Source organism: Rhinolophus ferrumequinum, chromosome 25 (assembly GCF_004115265.2).
Source record: "Rhinolophus ferrumequinum isolate MPI-CBG mRhiFer1 chromosome 25, mRhiFer1_v1.p, whole genome shotgun sequence".
Taxonomy (NCBI): domain Eukaryota; kingdom Metazoa; phylum Chordata; class Mammalia; order Chiroptera; family Rhinolophidae; genus Rhinolophus; species Rhinolophus ferrumequinum.
Window position 1 is genome coordinate 29,490,269 of NC_046308.1, and position 20,180 is coordinate 29,510,448.

A 20,180-nucleotide genomic window follows, 5' to 3' on the forward strand; every position below is an offset into this window, starting at 1 on the left:
AAGCAAAACTGTAAAGAGAGCAAACCACCCCCTTCCACCTCTGCATGTTACCTACCTTAAGGCAACCACGGCAACCATTTGCAAATTCATAACAAACTATCTTAAATAAATGAGATTCTGCATGACTACAATGGGCAAAACTAGGTATTCATATTTACAGTCAATTTAGGAAAGAACAAGAACAAAAACGTGTTTATAATAGGATGTACCCATGTTATGGTAATAAAATGGATTTTTTTGTTAATCATCGAGCCAAATTATGAAATATCTGATGGGAGTTAGAACCACAGTGGAGATGCCTCTCATAATCAAACCAATGCAGAAGTTTGCTGGCAAAGGAGGCTAGGAAATGCAGTTTGCAGAGATCAGCCTCCTGCCATAGAGAACAAAGCTTAAGGGCAGGAAATCCTAACCCCATACCAATGGCATTCATTACTAAACAACGAAGACATAGTGGTATATGTAGTGCAACAACAATTATTTAAAATAGATTGTTTTATATAAAATGCCTTCATATTTTGAAAAGGCACATTAGCCAAGTAATATCCATATACATATATACATTTATGTGATCAACAATAAGATTGTAATACTAAATTTGTACTGTGAATAAAGACAAACTAAGGAAAATGAGTAGTTAATACTTAAAAACAATAAAGGTAGATCTGAAATTGTTACAGAAATTCAACAATAACTTCACTGAATAAGCATCCACAAAGGACATGAAAACGCAATTAGTGTAAGAATATACTACTATTATAGTGGCCCAGGAATGTTCTTTTCTTCAAGAAACAAAAACCCCAGTACAACATGCGTGGGGAATGGAAGTCGGGACTAAAATCATCTTTATGTACAAGGCTAGCAAAAAACATCTGAAAATAAGTCATACTGAAAAATAGTGACTTTCCACCACTTTTCACTGTTTTGCCTTTAACAGACTCAAATCTTATTTATTATATTCCTTTTATTATTTCTACTCTGAATTTGAGGGAAAACACAACAGCTTTAGACTACTGTTATAAATATTTCTTCATGACGATGAAAAATAACATTAGTACTATTTTCTGCTTAAAATACAGTAGTAAAAGGGAAAACCTTTAGCCTCTCAAGGATAAAACTTTGTAGGAGTGTTCTCTACGGCAGTATGACTATATATATATATGAATATGCATATGCATACACACAATCAACTTGAAAGGCAAGATTTGAATACAGTATTTGTTTTGTCAAGAAAGAAAAACAGGATTGCCAGTTTCCAAACTCAGACATAACTTAACCACAGGAAATAAATGCAACAAATCTCTTTAATACAACATATTTACAGAATTTTAATTGGTCTAAGTATTACTGCCTTTCTTACAAAAGAACGAGACAATGGAGTAAAATCTAATAATCATCCAATACCACTGAAAAGCTAAATTTATTAAGTCTATAGTATATTATCCCTAAAGTGATTTTTTTATTAGTTTCAGGTGTACAAAACAACAGTTATTAGACATTAACACCCCTCACAAAGTGATAACCCCACCAAGTCTACTACCCATCTGACACCATACATAGCTATTACAGTACCATTGAGTATATATTCCTATGCTGTACTTTACATCCCGTGACTACATATGTATGTGTGTGTGTGTGTGTGTGTGTGTGTGTGTATATATATATTTTTTTAATTGGGGAAGGGGAACAGGAAGAGGAACATATATTCCCTATGCTGTACTTTACATCCCATGACTATATATAAATATATATGTGTATGTGTGTATATACACACATACACATACATTTTTTTTAAATTAGGGAACGGGAACAGGACTTCATTGGGGAACAGTGTGCATTTCCAGGACTTTTTCCAAGTCAAGTTGTCCTTTCAATCCTAGTTGCAGAGGGCGTAGCTCAGCTCCAGGTCCAGCTGCCGTTGCCAGCTGCAGGGGGCGCAGCCCACCACCCCTTGCGGGATTGGAAGAGTGGAACCAGCAACCTTGTGGTTGAGAGCCCACTGGCCCATGTGGGAATCGAACCGACAGCCTTCGGAGTTAGGAGCATGGAGCTCCAACCGCCTGAGCCACCGGGTTGCCCCCCCCATCCCGTGACTGTATTTTTTAAATTATAGTTAACATTCAATATTATTTTATATTATTTTCAGGTGTACAGTGTAGGGGTTAGGCATTTATATAATTTATGAAATGATCCCCCCAGTAAGTCTAGTACCACTCTGACACTATCCATAGTTCTTACAATATTACTGATTCTGTTTCCCATGCTGTATTTCACATCCCCGTGACTATTCTGACTACCAATTTGTACTTTCTAATCCATTCATCTTTCTCACCCATCTCCCCAACCCTCCACCCTTCTAGCAATCATCAATTTGTTCTCTGTATCTATGAGTCTATTTGTTTCATTTATTTGTTTATCTTGTTCTTTAGATTCCACATATACATGACATCATATGGTATTTGTCTTTCTCAGTCTAACTTATTTTCACATAACTTATACACTCTAGGTCCATCCATGTCACTGCAAATGGCAAGATTTCACTTTTTATGGCAGAGTAATACTCCATTGTATATATGTACCACAATTTCTTTATCCAATCATCTGTTGATGGGCATTTCGTTTGTTTCCATATCTTAGCTATTGCAAACAGAGCTGCAATACACATAGGGGTGCATATATATTTTGGAATTAGTGTTTTGGATTTCTTTGGATAAATATCCAGGAGTGGAATTGCTGGGTCATAAGATAAAGTTCTATTTTTAATTTTTTGAGGAACCTCATACTGTTTTCCACAGTGACTGCACCAATTTGAAATCCCACCAAAACTGCACAAGGGTTCCCTTTTCTTCACATCCTTGCTAACACTTTTTTGTTGATTTATTGATGATGGCCATTCTGAAGATGACAGGTGTGAGGTGATATCTCATTGGGGTTTTTAATTTGCATTTCTCTGATGATCAGTGACAGTGAGCATCTTTACATGTCTATTGGCCATCTGTATGTCCTCTTCGGAGAAATGTTTATTCAGGTCCTCTGCCGATGTTTTATTGGATTTTTTTTTTCGTTTTGAGTTGTACGAGTATGAGTTTTTTTAATAAATTTTGGATATTAACCCCTTATCAGATGTATCACTGGCAAACACCTTGTCCCATTCAGTAGGATGTCTTTTCATTTTGTTGATGGTTTCCTTTGCTATGCAAAAACTTTTTGGTTTGATGTAGTCCCATTTGTTTATTTTTTCTTTTGTTTCCCTTTCCTGAGGAGATATGTCAGTAAAAATATTACTAAGGGTAATGTCAGAGAGTTTACCATCAATGTTTTTTTCTAGGAGTTTTATGGTTTAGGGTCTTACATTTAAGTCTTTAATCCATTGAGTTTATTCTTGTATATGGTTTAAGAAGGTGGTCCAATTTCATTTGTTTGCATGTATCTGTCCAGTTTTCCCAGCACCACTAAACTGATTATTAAAGAATAAGTACAGGTAACCCCCGTACAACACGGTACTTCTGTATCATGGTTTTGCTCTAACATGGTGGATAATTGGGGAAATCCTCGTACAACACAGCATCCTAGAACACGGTTTCACTCTAACACGGTTTGACAATTAGAGAAATCCCAGAACAACACAGAGCATAATAAGAGCTTTTAAGAGCAAAAAATATTCTCAATCGAAATTAGGGAAATCCCCAAACAACACGGAACGTAATAAAAGCTCAGTAGTGATGACGAAGAAAACATTATTTAATACATATTACTATGTTATACTTTTGGAGAAAATCACCTTAATAAAGATATTTCTCTTAATTATAAAAATATAGTAGCTTTTTTTTTCTTTTTTGAAACCTAACCCCCTTTTTTATACTAGTTCTTTGTCACGTATATCACGGATTCGCATAACAGGGCACTTTTTAGGAACCTGACAACCATGTCATACGGGGGTCACCTGTATATCAAAAAGAAATTCAATAAACTGAGTTATTGGTGTGAATATTTCCAAAGGAATTTTGATATAACAAAATAACCTTTATGTTAAAAACAGATTACATATGTAATCTATTTATTTATTTCCTCCAATATGTTATCTAGAACTACTAATGCGTAAGTGCTAAAAAACAAATAGGTATCAAAGAAGGAAGCAGGTAAGTTTAAATACTTAGATAATTTACAAATCATACAAACAGTCATTACATAAGCCCCAGAAGTGAGCTATATATTTATTCCTATTTAATTCTCTATGGTGACTGAGAATAATAGGATGGGAATAGTAAAGCAAGACAACATGCTTTCTGATACTGATTAAAAAACTGGTTATTTTGCAGTGAATGAGTTGCCTTTAGAGTTCACTTCTGCTAGAAAATATCTCCTCAGAGAGAACCAATTAGCAGCAGGGAAACAATTATTCAGGAGCAATGTTTAAAATAATTTAGGAAAAATTATTAGCAACTGCCTTTAGTATAATTATCACAAATTCTCTACTGGGCAACAGGGGCTAATCAACTTAAAAATTAACACATCGACATAACAGCAAAACGTTTAAATATCCTGAAATTTATACTTTTTTATACTGGCTATTCATCTTTTCCTTCACCTCACTCCCATCTGCCCTGATCATGAAAGATAATCCTATTTATCCAGCAGATATTTACTCACATGAAAATATGGGGTTGCAATGTTGTATGTAATTTTATCAGACATTTTATAAAGTGGTCCCTAAGAAAAATCTAAAAATAGTATACTATTAACTTTATAGGTACTTTATTCAGGTAAATTATTGCTAGTTTTCAGTGCTGCTAGAAAATTATACTGGTCTGTTCCTACATTTGAATTTTGTACACCAGGTCTGCCAATAAAAATGTGTGTATAATATTTAAACACATTATAAAAACATAAAATATAAATTCTTTCTGGAGTAAGGCAGGGTATGACTAGAAGAAGTATAGAAGGGAAGGAGAACCACAAATGATGGACACACTAAATTAAAGGAAGAAATGGCAAGGTACTAGACTATCCATGACACTCCAGTTGAGACCTGTAAGAATAATTATTCCTCCAATAGCACATGTTTTATATACTTTCTCCTTCAACATTTCGTAAGTGTAATGTTTTTGAAAAGCCACATAACAAATTCTATCAGTAAAACTAACATCCAGATCACCTAAAGATTTAAATAGCACAGTATTTGGAATGTAGTTTTCAGTTTAATAATTAACAATAAAATGTTGGATTTAAGATCAGTTCACCAGTTCCACGATTTTAAACCTAACTTTATAAAACTGCCCCTTTTCAACACTTTTTAACCTATAAAGTTAACAATGCATACAATTCAACCTAATACCGGGGGTGCCAAAAAATTTATACACATGACTTGTATTCATTTTTTGTTATGGGTATATATTGAGCATTACAATTTTTATAGTTTTTTCCTTTCTTAAAATGTGTATACATTTTTTTGGCACCCTCTGTATAAATTCCAAAACTCTCAGTAGTGCATTAATTGTCTTCAATAATTAACACCACTTGATTCATGCCAGAGAATTCCCACAATCTTCAGCCAGAAAAGGATTCACCATGAAATGGGGTAGGCTTGGAGTTGTTTATTGAAGAACTCTGAATGTACTGGCAGAAATTCAAAAGGTGGGCTTTGCATATTCATCAGTGGTCTCATTTGTGATTGTTCCACAAAGCAATACCAAAAACATTCAGCTTTTAAAGGCTGTGAAATGGTAAACATCATCAGTTTCTCTGAGTTATAAGTAAAATTCACCCATCAGTCAAAAACAAAGCTAAACATCACACAATAATAAAGACCTAAAGATACTCACTGAAGGAGTATTTGTGAAGACTGCTTTGTGCTTTTATTCAAATTGCAAACATTTTTCTAGATGATCAGTAAAAGGAACCATAGAGAGTGGACACTTATCAATCCAAGAAGCAATAATAAAATACACATCTCTTCCAAAATTACCTCTTCTTCAAGATTATTAAGGAAGAAATAATCCTGCTATTCTATCAATCCTCATTTCTCCTTATAAAGCAAGCAATAGAAGGAGGGAAATGGTCCAAACACAAAGGGTACCTTTGAAGTCTATGAAAAATGTAATGGTTTAACTTTTGTTTTAAGAGGTAAAGAAAATAGAAGAGGGGGGAAAACAGAAAATAAAAAAGAAAATTCATGTTAACATACAACAAACGAGATAAAAGAAAACAGGAAAATTCAGGGCATTTTCTATGGAAAACAAGTGGTTCAATTAGTCCAGAGAATAACAGTTTCATCATTTAAAAAATATTTACTGATGATGCTGGGAAACCTGGACAGACACATACAAAAAAATGAAGCTGGACCACCCCCTTACACCATATACAAAAATAAATTCAAAATGGCTTAAGGACTTAAATGTAAGATATGAAACCATAAAATTCCTAGAAGAAAATATAGGAAGAAAATTTGCAGACATTACCCGGAGTAAGATTTTTTTACTGATATATCCCCTAGGGCAAGGCAAGTAAGAGAAAAAATAAACATGTGGGATAACATCAAACTAAAAAGTTTTTTCACAGCAAAGGAAACCATCAATAAAACAAAAAGGGATCCTACTGAATGGGAGAAAATATTTGCCAATGACATATCCAATAAGCGCTTAATATCCCCAATTTATAAAAAAACTCATGCAATTCAACTCCAAAAAAACAAACAAGTCAATTAAAAAATGGGCAGAGGACATGAAGAGACATTTTTCTAAAAAGGACATACAGATGGCAACAGACATATGAAAAAATGCTCAACCTCACTAATCGTTAGAGAAATGCAAATAAAAATCACAATGAGATACCACCTCACCGCAGTCAAAATGGCTATCATCAATAAATCGACAAACAACAAGTGCTGGCGAGGACGTAGAGAAAAGGGAACCCTTGTGCACTGTTGGTGGGATTTCAGATTGGTGCATCCACTATGGAAAACAGTATGGAGGTATCTCAAAAATCTGAAAATGGAACTACCTTTTGTCTCCTAGGTATCTATCCGGAGAAATCCAAAACTCCAATTCAAAAAAATTTATGCACCCCTATGTTTATTGCAACACTATACACAATAGCCAAGACATGGAAACAACCGAAATGCCCATCAGTAGATGACTGGATTAAGAAACCGTGGTACATTTATACAATGGAGTATTACGCAGCCATAAAAAAGAAGGAAATCTTACCATTTGCAACAATATGGATGGACCTAGAGAACATTATGTTAAGTGAAATAAGTCAGACAGAGAAAGACAAATACCATATGATCTCACTTATATGTGGAATCTAAAGAAAAGAATAAGTGAATGAACTAATCAGAAACAGTCTCAGAGACATAGAGGAAAAACTGAGGGTTGCTAGATGGTGGCGGTGGGGATAAGGAGGAAGGTGAGGGGATTAGAAAGCAGTCAGTAACCACAAGATGGCCACGGGGTTACGAAAGTCAATTTGGAGAATGTAATCAATGTTGTAAAGATTTTGTAGGGCATCTGATAGACACTTGTCTCATTAGGGAGACCACCTCAGGGATGATGTAGATGCCTGATCACTGCACTGTACACCTGAAGCTGAAGCTGAACAATAATGAATGTCAACTACAATTTTATATATACATATAGTAACAAGAAGCGGAGTACAGCATTAGGAATAGAGGCAGTGGAAATGTAATGGCTGTGTGTGATGTCAGAGGGGTAGTGGATGGAAGCAGGGGGGTTATCACTGTGTGAGGGATACACATGATAAAAAAATTTTTAAAAAATAAAAATATTTACTGAGAATTTACTGTACCAGATACAGGTGACAAAACAGTAAATAAAAGTGACAAAGTCTCTGTACTCAAGGAGCTTACAATCTAATGGAGAAGAAAGACAACATTCATACAAATATTCAGCATTTCCAAGTACTATGGAGACTTTAAAACAGAGTACGAAAGAGAGGAGGGCAGGGTCATTATTTCATCTAAGACTGTGACTAAAGGCAGCACTTAACTAGCATTTGATGAGAGACATGAAGGAAGAGAGACAGCAATCTTTGCAGATCATACAGGGAAATCACTCCCAACAGAAAAGAGCATAAACACAAAGGCGTGGGAGTGGGAAAACGCTTATATTCCATAAATAAACAGTAAGGAGGTCAACGTGACTGCAGTAAAGTGACGAAGTAAGGAAGAACTTCAGCTTTTAAGGAAAATTAACTAAAAGCACCATTTCATTTATAATAAATCCAAGGTTTTGAAAGTGGGTGACTGGAATAAAGTTAGTGTTATTAACATAAACTGTAAAGTTAAAAAAGAAGAAATTCATTTCAGAGAGCAGGAAAGATGAGATTTAGTGAAAACCTGTAGTTCATTGTTGCTATGGGACCTTCAGGTGGGAAATAAATTCTTATGGGATTAGAGATATGGACACAAAAGTTATTTGTATAGAGATGACAGTTAAATCTGCAGGAACAGTAAAGAACTGGGAGGAAACAAGTATAAAAAGACAAGTACAGACCCCTGTGATTGCCTGCATAGCAGGTAGGAAGAAGAGAGGCAGAGGTAAAGAGCCCACCCTCCAGGAGTGATAGCTTGTGATAGCGCATGGGGAGTGGGGGCGTGGGGGAGAGAGAGAACAAGAGAGAGAGAGCACACGCTGAAGCACATGAGTTTGTTGATGAGAGAGGAAGAGGTAGAGAAAAAGGAAGGGAGGGAAGAAAAGAGGGGAGAGATGTTTATGAACACACAGTGTTGACACCGAACTATTAACTATTTATCATCCTTTTAAAATTTTTTGATATATTGGAAGTTCAAAATTTGTAACTTGTTTTAATGTTCATGACCCTAGTTGTTAGTATATGTGAGCATTTTCAGACAGGAACACTGATTTTATTTTATCAATAACAATTTTGTTTGCTATAACGTGACCTACTTTAGCCCTGGGCCTTGAACACATTAACTTTAATGGTAGAAAGCATAACAAGTGAGACTGTTCCTAACAACAACAAAAAAATTCAAGAATTAACAAGATATAGTCTAATCATATTGAAACGATCACTACTAAAAATAAAATGAATGGAGAAACACTAAGAAATACGATGATTAAAGTGGTTTTAGTTAAAATATTCAAAACTGGTGAAAGATTCCCTCTCTCACTTTCTTTTCAGGTTTTTTATTTTTTTAAGAACCTAATATTTACTTAAAAAATAATTTCACTGTTAAATCATTGCAAGTAAATATTTTACTCTTAATTTTTAAAAATTCCATAGCTGTTTATTAGATTTCTTTAAATACTTATTGTGCAACAAATGTTTGAAGGATAATAAATAAATCTTGAACCATAAAGGTTTTAGGGTTTGTTTTTGTTTTGATTTTAAAATAGCTATTTAGAACAGACCTATTACTAATAAAGGGATTGAATCAGTAATCAAAATCCTCCCAACAAATAAAGCTCCAGGACCAGATGGCTTCAGTGATGAATTCTACCAAACATTTCAAGACAAGTTAATACTAATCCTTCCCAAACTCTTCCAGAAAATGGAAGAGGGAACACTTCCAAACTCATTTTACGAGGCCAACATTACCCTGATAACAAAACAAGACAAGGAAGCCACAAGAAATTACAAGCCAATATCCCTGATGAAGATAGATGCAAAAATCCTCAATAAAATATTAGCAAACTGAATTCAACAGTACATTAAAGGGATCATACATACACCATGATCCAGTGGGATTTATTGCAGGGATAAAAGGATGGCTCAGCATCCACAATTCAATCAACATCTGCAATTCAATCAATGTGATATACCACACTGACGAAATGACAGATAAAAATCATATGATCATCTCAATAGACAGAAAAAAAGCATTTGACAAAATTCAACAAACATTTATGATAAAAACTCTCACTAAAGTGGGTACAGAGGGAAGGTACTTCAACATAATAAAGGTCATATATGACAAGCCCACAGCTATCATCATACTCAATCATGAAAGCTTTTCCTCTAAAATCAGGAACAAGACAAGGATGCCCACTCTCACAACATCGATTCAACATAGTACTGGAAGTCCTCGCCAAAGCACTTAGGAAAGAAAAAGAAATAAAAGGCATCCAAATTGTAAAGGGAGAAATAAAACTAGCACTATTTGCAGATGACATACAGAAAAACCTAAAGACTCCACCAAAACTGTTGGAACTAATAAATGAATCCAAAACTGCAGGATATACAATCATTATACAAAACTCAGTTGTGCTTCTCTACACTAACAACGAACTCTAAGAAAGAATAATTAGGAAAGCAATCCCATTTACAATTACGTCAACAGGAATAAAATACCTAGGAAAAAATTTAACCAAGAAGGTGAAAAACCTGGACACTGAAAACTGTAAGTCTTTGATGAAAGAAATTGAAGAAGACACAAACAAATGGAAAGACAGTCCATGTCCATGGATCAGAATATCAGTATTTTTTTAAATGCCCAAACCCAAAACAATCTACAAATTCAATGCAATCCCTACCAAAATTCCAATGACACTTTCATAGAAACAGAACAATCCTAAAATTTGCATGTAACCACCAAAAAACACTAAATAACAAAAGCAACTTTGAGAGAGAAGTACAAACCTGGAGGTGTCATGCTTCTTGATTTCAAACTATATTACAAAGCTGTAGTAATCAAAACAGTGTCATACTGGCACAAAAAAAAAAAGATCAATGGAAAAGAATAGAGTCCCCCTACCCCAAAATCCCCATATATATGGTCAATTAATTTATAGCAAATCAGCCAGGAATATACAATGTAGAAAAGACAGTCACTTCAATAAATAGTATTGGGAAAATTAGACTGCCACATGCAAATGAGTAAAACTGGACCACTATTTTATGCCAAATTAACTCAAAATGGATTAAAGACTTCAACGTAAGACATAAAACCGTAAAACTTCTAAAAGAAAACATAGGCGTAAGTCCTTGAAATCTATCCTGATGATTTTTGGGGATTTAACATCAAAAGCAAAGGCAACATGAGAAAAAATAAACAGGTGAGTTGGACTACATCAAACAAAAAATCTTCTGCACAGCACAGAAAACCATCAACAAAATGAAAAGGCAACCTACTAAATGGGAGAAAATATTTGCAAAGTAGATGAATGATATGAGGTTATTATCCAAAATATAAAAGGAACTCATACAACTCTACGGCAAAAACAACAACAACAATCTGATTAAAATGTGGACAGGGGATCTGAAAAGACATTATCCCAAAGAAGACATATAGGTGGCCAACAAGTGTCTGAAAAAGTTTTCAACATCACTAATCATCAGGAAAACGCAAATCAAAACCACGGATAAGATACTGCCTCACACCTGTTAAAATGGCAATTACAAAAAAAGATGAGATATAACAAGTATGCACACTAGAAAGTGGAGAAAAGGAAAGCTTTGTGCATTGTTGAGGAATATAAATAGGTCAATGGAAAAGTGCAGCCACTATGAAAAACAGTATGAAGGTTCCTCAAGAAATTAAAATAGAACTATCATATGATCCAGCAATTCCACATGTGGGTATTTTTCTGAAGGAAATAAATACACTAACAAAGATATCTGCATCTACACATTCATTACACCACTATTTAGAACAACCAAGATATGGAAGCAACGTAAGTGTCCATCGATGGAAGGAGGGATAAAGAAAATGTGATACACATACGCACACACGCGGGCACGCGCACACACACATGCACACAGCCATTAAAGAAGTAAATCTTGCCATTTGCGACAACATAAATGAACTGCACGGCATTATGCCAAGTAAAATAATTCAGAGAAAGACAAATACCATATGTTTATTTATATGTGGAATATAAAAAAATTAAAAATAAAATAAACTGAACTTATACATACAGAGAACACATTGGTGGCTGTCAAAGGAAGGGAGTTGGGCGTAGGTAAAATGAGCAAAAGAGGTCAAATGTACAAACTTCCAGTTACAAAAATAAGTCCTGGCGATGTAAGGTACAGTACTGTCACTATAGTTCATAATATTGTATTGTATATTTGAAAGTTGCTAAGAGCTTAAATCCTAAAAGTTTTCATCACACACACACAAAAATCTATCTATAGCTTTTTCGCAACAGGTTTGCCGCCAGAAGACAGGTGTAGTGAAAACCACCGCTGAATCTAACCCAAAATGGGAAAGGAAAAGACACACATCAACATCACTGTCATTGGACATGTAGATTCCGGCAACTTTACCACTACTGGTCATCTGATCTACAAATGCGGTGGGATCGACAAAAGAACCATCGAATAACTTGAGAAGGAGGCTACTGAGATAGCAAAGGGCTCCTTCAAGTATGTCTGGGTCTTGGATAAACTGAAAGCTGAACGAGAGCATGGGATCACCATTGATATCTCCCTGTGGAAATTCGAGACCAGCAAGTATTACATGACCATCATCGATGCCCCAGGACACAGAGACTTTATCAAAAACATGATTACAGGCACATCTCAGGCTGACTGTGCTGTCCTAATTGTTGCTGCTGGTGTTGGTGAATTCGAAGCAGGTATCTCCAAGAATGGGCAGACCCGTGAGCATGCCCTTCCGGCTTAGACACTGGATGTGAAACAACTAATTGTTGGCGTTAACAAAATGGATTCCACTGAGCCGCCTTACAGCCAGAAGAGAGATACGAGGGAATCATTAAGGAAGTCAGCACCTACATTAAGAAAATTGGCTACAACCCTGACACAGTCGCATTTGTGCCAATTTCTGGTTGTAATGGTGACAACATGCTGGAGCCAAGTGCTAACATGCCTTGGTTCAAGGGATGGAAAGTCACCCGTAAAGATGGCAGTGCCAGTGGAACCACACTGCTTGAAGCTCTGGATTGCATCCTGCCACCAACTTCGTCCAACTGACAAGCCTTTGCATCTGCCCCTCCAGGATGTCTACAAAATTGGTGGTAGTGGTACTGTCCCTGTGGGCTGAGTGGAGACTGGTGTTCTCAAACTCGGCATGGTGGTCACCTTTGCTCCAGTCAATGTTACAACTGAAGTAAAGTCTGTTGAAATGCACCATGAAGCTTTGAGTGAAGCTCTTCCTCGGGACAATGTGGGCTTCAATGTCAAGAATGTGTCTGTCAAAGATGTTCGTCGTGGCAATGTGGCTGGTGACAGCAAAAATGACCCACCAATGGAGGCAGCTGGCTTCACTGCTCAGGTGATTATCCTGAACCATCCAGGCCAAATCGGTGCCGGATATGCACCTGTGCTTGACTGTCACACAGCTCACATTGCTTGCAAATTTGCTGAGCTGAAGGAGAAGATTGATCGTCGTTCAGGGAAAAAGCTGGAAGATGGCCCCAAGTTTTTGAAATCTGGTGATGCTGCCATCATTGACATGGTTTCTGGCAAGCCCACGTGTGTTGAGAGCTTCTCTGACTACCCTCCTCTTGGTCATTTTGCTGTTCGTGACATGAGACAGACAGCTGCTGTGGGTGTCATCAAAGCAGTGGACAAGAAAGCAGCTGGAACTGACAAGGTCACCAAGTCTGCCCAGATAGCTCAGAAGGCTAAATGAATATTATCCCCAATACTTGCCACCCCAGTCTTAATCAGTGGCGGAAGAACGGCCTCAGAACTGTTTGTCTCAATTGGCCATTTAAGTGTAATAGTAAAAGACTGGTTAATGATTACAATGCATCGTAAAACCTTCAGAAGGAAAAGGACAATGTTTTGTGGACCTTTTTTTTGTGTGTGTGGCAGGTTTTGTTATTAGTTTTTAAAATCAGTACTTTTTAATGGAAACAACTTGACCAAAAATCTGTCACAGAAATTTGAGACCCAAAGTTTAATGAGAAACCTGTGTGTTCTTTTGGTCAACACTGTAACTTCCCATAGTACTACTTAGGTAAGACTTAGAGTTGCCCATAACCTATTTCTGGTGTTACATCTGCTGAAACTAGAATTTGATAATTTGGGGTTAACATTTTCTGGGTGGGAACTTTGGGTTTTTTCACCTTGTTTTAAAGGGAGGAATCATCTGTTTACATAGTAAAAAGCTATGGGAGGGGGTCTGTTGGTGCAACTTATTAATAGGTTAGGACAGATAAGCAAAGAGTAACTGTTGATGTGTAAGCTAGTTTACAAAGGCCAAATTCTGTAATAAAGTCCACATGTTGCATATAAAATTTTGTATAGCTAACATCAATATTGAATAAATTTGTTGGTATGTCAAATTTTAGTTTTTCAGTTACCTGAATGTGAATTCTCACATTTACAAATAAATACTGAGGTAGTTCAAAGAGCCTAAAGTAAATGAGGGTTAAGTAATACTGAACACTGTCTTGCTACAGTTAATTGTATACAGATTCTAGGAAAAATAAATGATACTGGAAAAAAAAGATCTATCTATACCTATGTGTGGTTATGGATATTAACTAGACTATTATGGTGATCATTTCACAATATACACACACATCACACATTATGTTTGTACACCTGAAATAAATAATGTTATCTATCAATTATATCATAATCAAAAATGACAATAAATTCTTTTAAATTCTTAACAATTCAGAAACTTCTGGCTTTCTTTGAAAGATGCAATTTTTAAAACCTAATATTCTGGCTATGTCAGACAAATCATTAAAAGCTGAATGTTTAAGCCCTTTTATTTCTAAAGCAACTCAAAAATTAACTAAATGGAATTGTTCACAAGAAATATTTTATAAGGTCTTAAGTTAGGATGGTGAAATAGGTAAATACTGTGCTCGCCTCCTCCTATGACCACATCGAAATTACAAATAAACTACACAACAACAATCATTGAGAAATGCCTGCAGTCTAGATGAACAGAAGTCCTACAAGGATATACAGAAGAAGCCACATCAAGACTTATAGGAGAGGTGAAGAAGCAGATTGGGCTGGTCCCACACCCATTTGCGGTGGTTAAAAATCGGGAGGGATGTCTTGGCTATGGAGGTACCCCCAGAGTAGTGAGGCATCCAGCCTCACATCAGCCCAAGGTTCCAGTGTGAGGAAGAGCAGTTGTAATAACTTTTGGCTGTGAAAAGGAGATTGTGGCTAAGTGAGATTAAGAGCTGCTGGAGTCCCAGGCATTCCTCTTAAAGGGCCCAGGCACAGACTTACATGCTGACGGACTCATTCGCTCTGAGCTCCAGGGCTCAGCAAGCGGCTCAAAAAGCTCTAGGGACATATTGGAAAGAAGTGAATTGTCTGGTTTAAGGGAGGGGGCTGGAAGGGTAGGTTTCTCCCAGATAGAAGTGCTGGAAGAAGCCACTGGTCCTTTATTGAGCCTTCCTCCCACCCAGCCTGCACTCAAAGACAGACACCATATCTGAGTCTCCATCAACCTAGCTAACACCTTTCCCTAATGATTCCATGAAACCATGCCCCACTCAGCTTGTGGACCCAACCAAGCCACTATTAGTGGCTTTTCCACACAAATGACCTGTCTTGACTCATACTGAGGATTTTCCCAAAATCTCACAAAGGTTCACAGACCCCAAACAAGCAACCTATGGCCTCGATGTGCCCCATCCTCTTGCTAAGCAGCCTCAAGCCCAGCACTAGTGGCAGCCAGCCTCAGTTCACAGCTTAGCCTATTACAGGCACCTCCAAGCCCAGCACAAGTGGCAACTATCTGCAGATCACTTTGCAGCTCACACCCACTGGTCCTAGGCAGGTCACAGGCAGCAGGTGAACTTGGCTTGCATCAGAGGCCCTCGCAAGAGACTACAGAAACAACACACCTGGTGGCCAGCTCCAGACCACACTAGAGCACCACCCAACCACCTCCAAAACGACACATTCAAAGGGTGGACTTGGAAGGCACCAGAGCCCTGCTAAAACAAATCCTGCTCCATAGGGTCACCCCCAGCACAACAGCTCCTTCACTGTAGTCACTGCCAGTCCTCACAACCAAACAGCCTGAGGGTCAATCCCTCCCAATGACATGCAAACAGCAACCAAGGCTCAACTACAACAAGAGGGCACACATACCCCACAAAAGGGACATAACTGGAGTACCCAGCTCAAGTGACCAGGGAGACTATGGCACTGGGCCCACAGGAAACCTACTATATAAGGCCACTCTATCACAACCAAGAGACAGAGCAGCTCCACCTCATAAAGAGAAACAAATCCAGGAAGGCAGCCAAAATGGGAACACAAATAAGCATGTCCCAAATAAAAGAACAGAACAAAGTTCCAGGAAAAAGAACCAAATAAAATGGAGACAAGCAACCTACCAGACACAGGATTCAAAACACTGGTGGTAAGGATGCTGAATGATCTCAGGGAGCACTTCAACAAAGAGATAGGAACATAAAAATGGAGATAGAAAACATAAAAAAGAACCAGTCAGAAATGAAAAATAAAATAACTGAAATAAAGAATACACTAGAAAGAATTAACAGCAAATTACATGAAGCAGAGGATCAAATCAGCAATTTAGAAGTAGCAGGGAAAAAAGTATTTATTTAATAATAAAATAGTAACATCTACGTATCTCTCAACAATTACTTTAAATGTAAATGAATTAAATGCTCTAATCAAAAGACACAGGGTAGCTGAATGGATAAAAAAACAAGACCCTTACATATGCTGCCTACAAGAGGCTCACGTCACATTGAAAGACACACACAGACTGAAAGTATAGGGATGGAAAAAAGTTATTTCATGGAAATGAAACAAAAATCTGGAGTAGCAATACTTATATATAGCTGACAAAATAGGCTTTAAAACAAAGGTTATAACAAGAGATAAAGGAGGACCCAGTAATTCCACTTCTGGGTAAAACACGAAATGTAACACATGAATTCGAAAAGACATATGCATCCATATATTCATTGCAGCATTATTTATAATAGCCAAGATATGGAAGCAACTTACGTGTCCATTAACAGATGCAGGGATAAATGTTATATACAGAGGGTGCCAAAAAAATGTATACACATTTTAAGAAAGAAAAAAACTGTATTAAAAGTACGCTGATGGTAACCACTTTGAGCACCTCTTGTAATTGCTGAAGTCAAACATGACTGGTATTCATCTTTTGTTATTAGTATATATTGAATATATATACATATACATCTATATATACATATAAATATATAATAGAATATTACTCAGCCATAAAAAAGAATGAAATCTTGCCATCTGCAACAACATGGATGGACCTAGAGGATATTATGCTGAGTGAAATAAGTCAGACAGAGAAAGACAAATACCATATGATTTCACCTATATGTGGAATCTAAAAAACAAAATAAACAAACAAAACAAAAATAAAGTAATAGATACAGAGAACATTTGGATGGTTGCCAGATGGGAGAGGGGTTGGTGTGATGAGTGAAAAGAGGGAAGGGATTAAGAAGTACAAATTGGTAATTACAAAATAGTCGTTGGGATATAAAGTATAGCATGAGGGATGTAGTCAATAATATTGTAATAACTATTAATTATTAATATGTACAGTGTCAGACAGGTACTAGATTTTTAGGAGTGATTGTTTTGCAAGTTATATAAATGTCTAATCACTATGTTGTATACTTGGAACGAATATAATATTGTATGTCAATTGTAATTCAAAAAGAAAAATTTTTTTTAAAAAAAGAAATATTTTATAAGGGTTTCTCCTAATAATAAACTTCATTCTCAGTGTGGTATTTCACTTTATTATTGGAAAAGAAAAAGGTCCCAAACTTTCTTTTCTCTCACTTCATTAAAATCAATGTGATTTTCTAGAGAAAGTATAGTAAAATAATACTTCTAATCTCATTTATATCTTTTTCATTATTCACTGTACACTTTTTGCAACCTAGCAAAGTATGGAATGTGATTTTTTTAAAGAGAATTATAGCACTTAACAACTAACACCACCTTTCTTCCCATTCAATAAATTCACTGTAGATTTTTATGGAGGTTATAAAAATTGTATAAGATTTTAAAATGGGCAAAAGAGATTACTGAATATCCTTTCAATGGAATGTTGGCACCTCCAGGGATTACTTGATTCAAGTCCCTGTTGAACTGGGACTTGCTTGTCTTTTCCTAGGCTATTTTACATCTCTGCAGAGTAAAAGTTAACTTGTAGAAAACTCACAGTTGAAATAATTCTCATCCATAGAAATGCAAATTGTATCTAGTGGAAATAAAGAATTTTGCTAGTTTTGCATCCATTTGCATCAATAGCATGACTGATCTGTAATAGTAAGGCTCTTTAAATTCTCCTTTGAACCCATTATAACACTTAACTGATTCCTTTATTAATTAATGAGTTAAATATCTTTGGTGTGTGTTCATTTTATATTTGTATGAGAGTCATGATTATATCCTTTTTTAAATTTATCCTTCAATAAAATGAATAGAAGATGATCCCTGTGTTTCCTCAGAGAGCTTACAATATAGTAAGGGAGATAAATACATTCATAAGTAACTACAATGAGATTATTACAATAGAGATATGAACAACATACTATGAGAAGTAAAATAAAATGATTTTCTATCTGGAAGGTTTAAGAAAGTCTTACATCTAGAGTTACAATTATATGATAAGGCAGGGGTCAAGAAACCAGCGGCAACCCAGCCCACTGCCTGGTTTTGTACAGCCCATGAACTAAAATTAATTTTTACATTTTTAAATGTATGGAGGGGAAATCAAAGAATGATTATTTAATTACATGTAAAAATTACATGAAATTCAAATATCAGTGTCCACAAATAACCTTTTATTGGAACACAGTCACATTCCTTTATGTATTATCCAGGAGTGCTCTCATATTACAATGACAAAGCTGAGTAACTGCGAAAGAGACTTTATGTGGCACTCACTCTCATCAATTCACACTGTTGCTCAGCACACCATAAATCGCAGTATTAGCTCAACAGCATTTCAAGTTCCACATGTATCACCATACCACCACTTTTAAATTACCGATTAGTACAGGTCATGTAAAAATAAGCAGAGATAAGTGGACTTTGAATGTCATGCTTTTAAAGCACAGAAAAGTGTGAGGTCTGTTATCAAATTGGATGGCAAAACATTGTTTACTATGTAGTGACACTACAACTGTGCTAAAAGAATAGAATATACATCAATGTTACCAAACTTTGCACTCATCAAAATATTCTCAACTCACAGAAAAGCAACAATCTGAAAAATTCAAAAATTCTAAAACAGTATATATCATCAAACAGAATTTCTTCACAAAAATAGAAACAAGATTATATCCAAAGTAAATTTCCAGGTAACTCCTTTGTTAGCCAAACAAGGAAAGCCATTTACCATTTACTTTACCAAAGGTGGGTCAATTAAACCATGTTTGACTATAGCAGCCAAGAAATGCATCCATTGAGAAAACAAACTGTGCAAGCCTATTAGACTTTTCAATGAGAACAGTTGCTTGAAGAGTTGAGGTTTATGGGGAGCAAAATCAATAGTAAATTTTTAAAGAAGCAAATGATTCCAAGTGGTTTTCCTTGACTCTTGATGAGTCAACAAATGTAACCAACATTGCTCAGTTGTTGAGGAGCCAATGCTGACTTGAAAGTGGCTCAAGAATTAGCCTCTATGAACAGTCTACGTGGGACAACTACAGGTGACAATACTCTCAAATAAACTCAGCAAACATTCATTCAGTACAACCTGAAGTAGAATCTACTAAGATACAGTATAACAAATTTTGGTAAAAAATGTGTGGAACAGAAAAGGCTAACTGGATATACTTTCAACCTCTGTTACTGAACCTGTTATTGAATGGCTTTTTTAATTAGTTGCTGCTGCAGATTTGATGTTATTTCTAAAATTACAAGGCAAACCATTGCTTCTATGAGAAAGTTACACTACGGTATTATATAGAATCACAAGTAATCATGAGCTGCTATACATACTTCCCAAATATCAAACATTAAAGCAAGATCAGAGACCCCCATCGCCACATAAAGTTGCAGACAATGTATTTTCTAAGCTCAAACTACAGTTCCAAAAGGGTTTTTCAGACCATATTACAAATGCAAGCTAATTTCTCTATGGCAAAATTCATTTAACTATGCAACTGAGGAGCTTCTACCTAACCTTCAATTAGAAGTCTAACATATATTGTTATACTAAAAGGCAAATATTAAAAGAAAAATCTAAGCGAATTCTGTAAATGCCTTCT

General features: G+C 36.0%; 1 protein-coding gene and 1 pseudogene across 4 annotated transcripts in view; one reads left to right on the forward strand and one right to left on the reverse strand.

The window, feature by feature from the left end:
* Positions 1–20,180, reverse strand: part of ARHGAP32 (Rho GTPase activating protein 32) — a 319,193-nt gene that overhangs the window by 193,688 nt on the left and 105,325 nt on the right. The window lies entirely within an intron of this gene.
* LOC117017307 (elongation factor 1-alpha 1-like) lies at positions 12,185–13,718 on the forward strand (annotated as a pseudogene). The gene has a single exon (XR_004422065.1). The product of XR_004422065.1 is annotated as an elongation factor 1-alpha 1-like (transcript).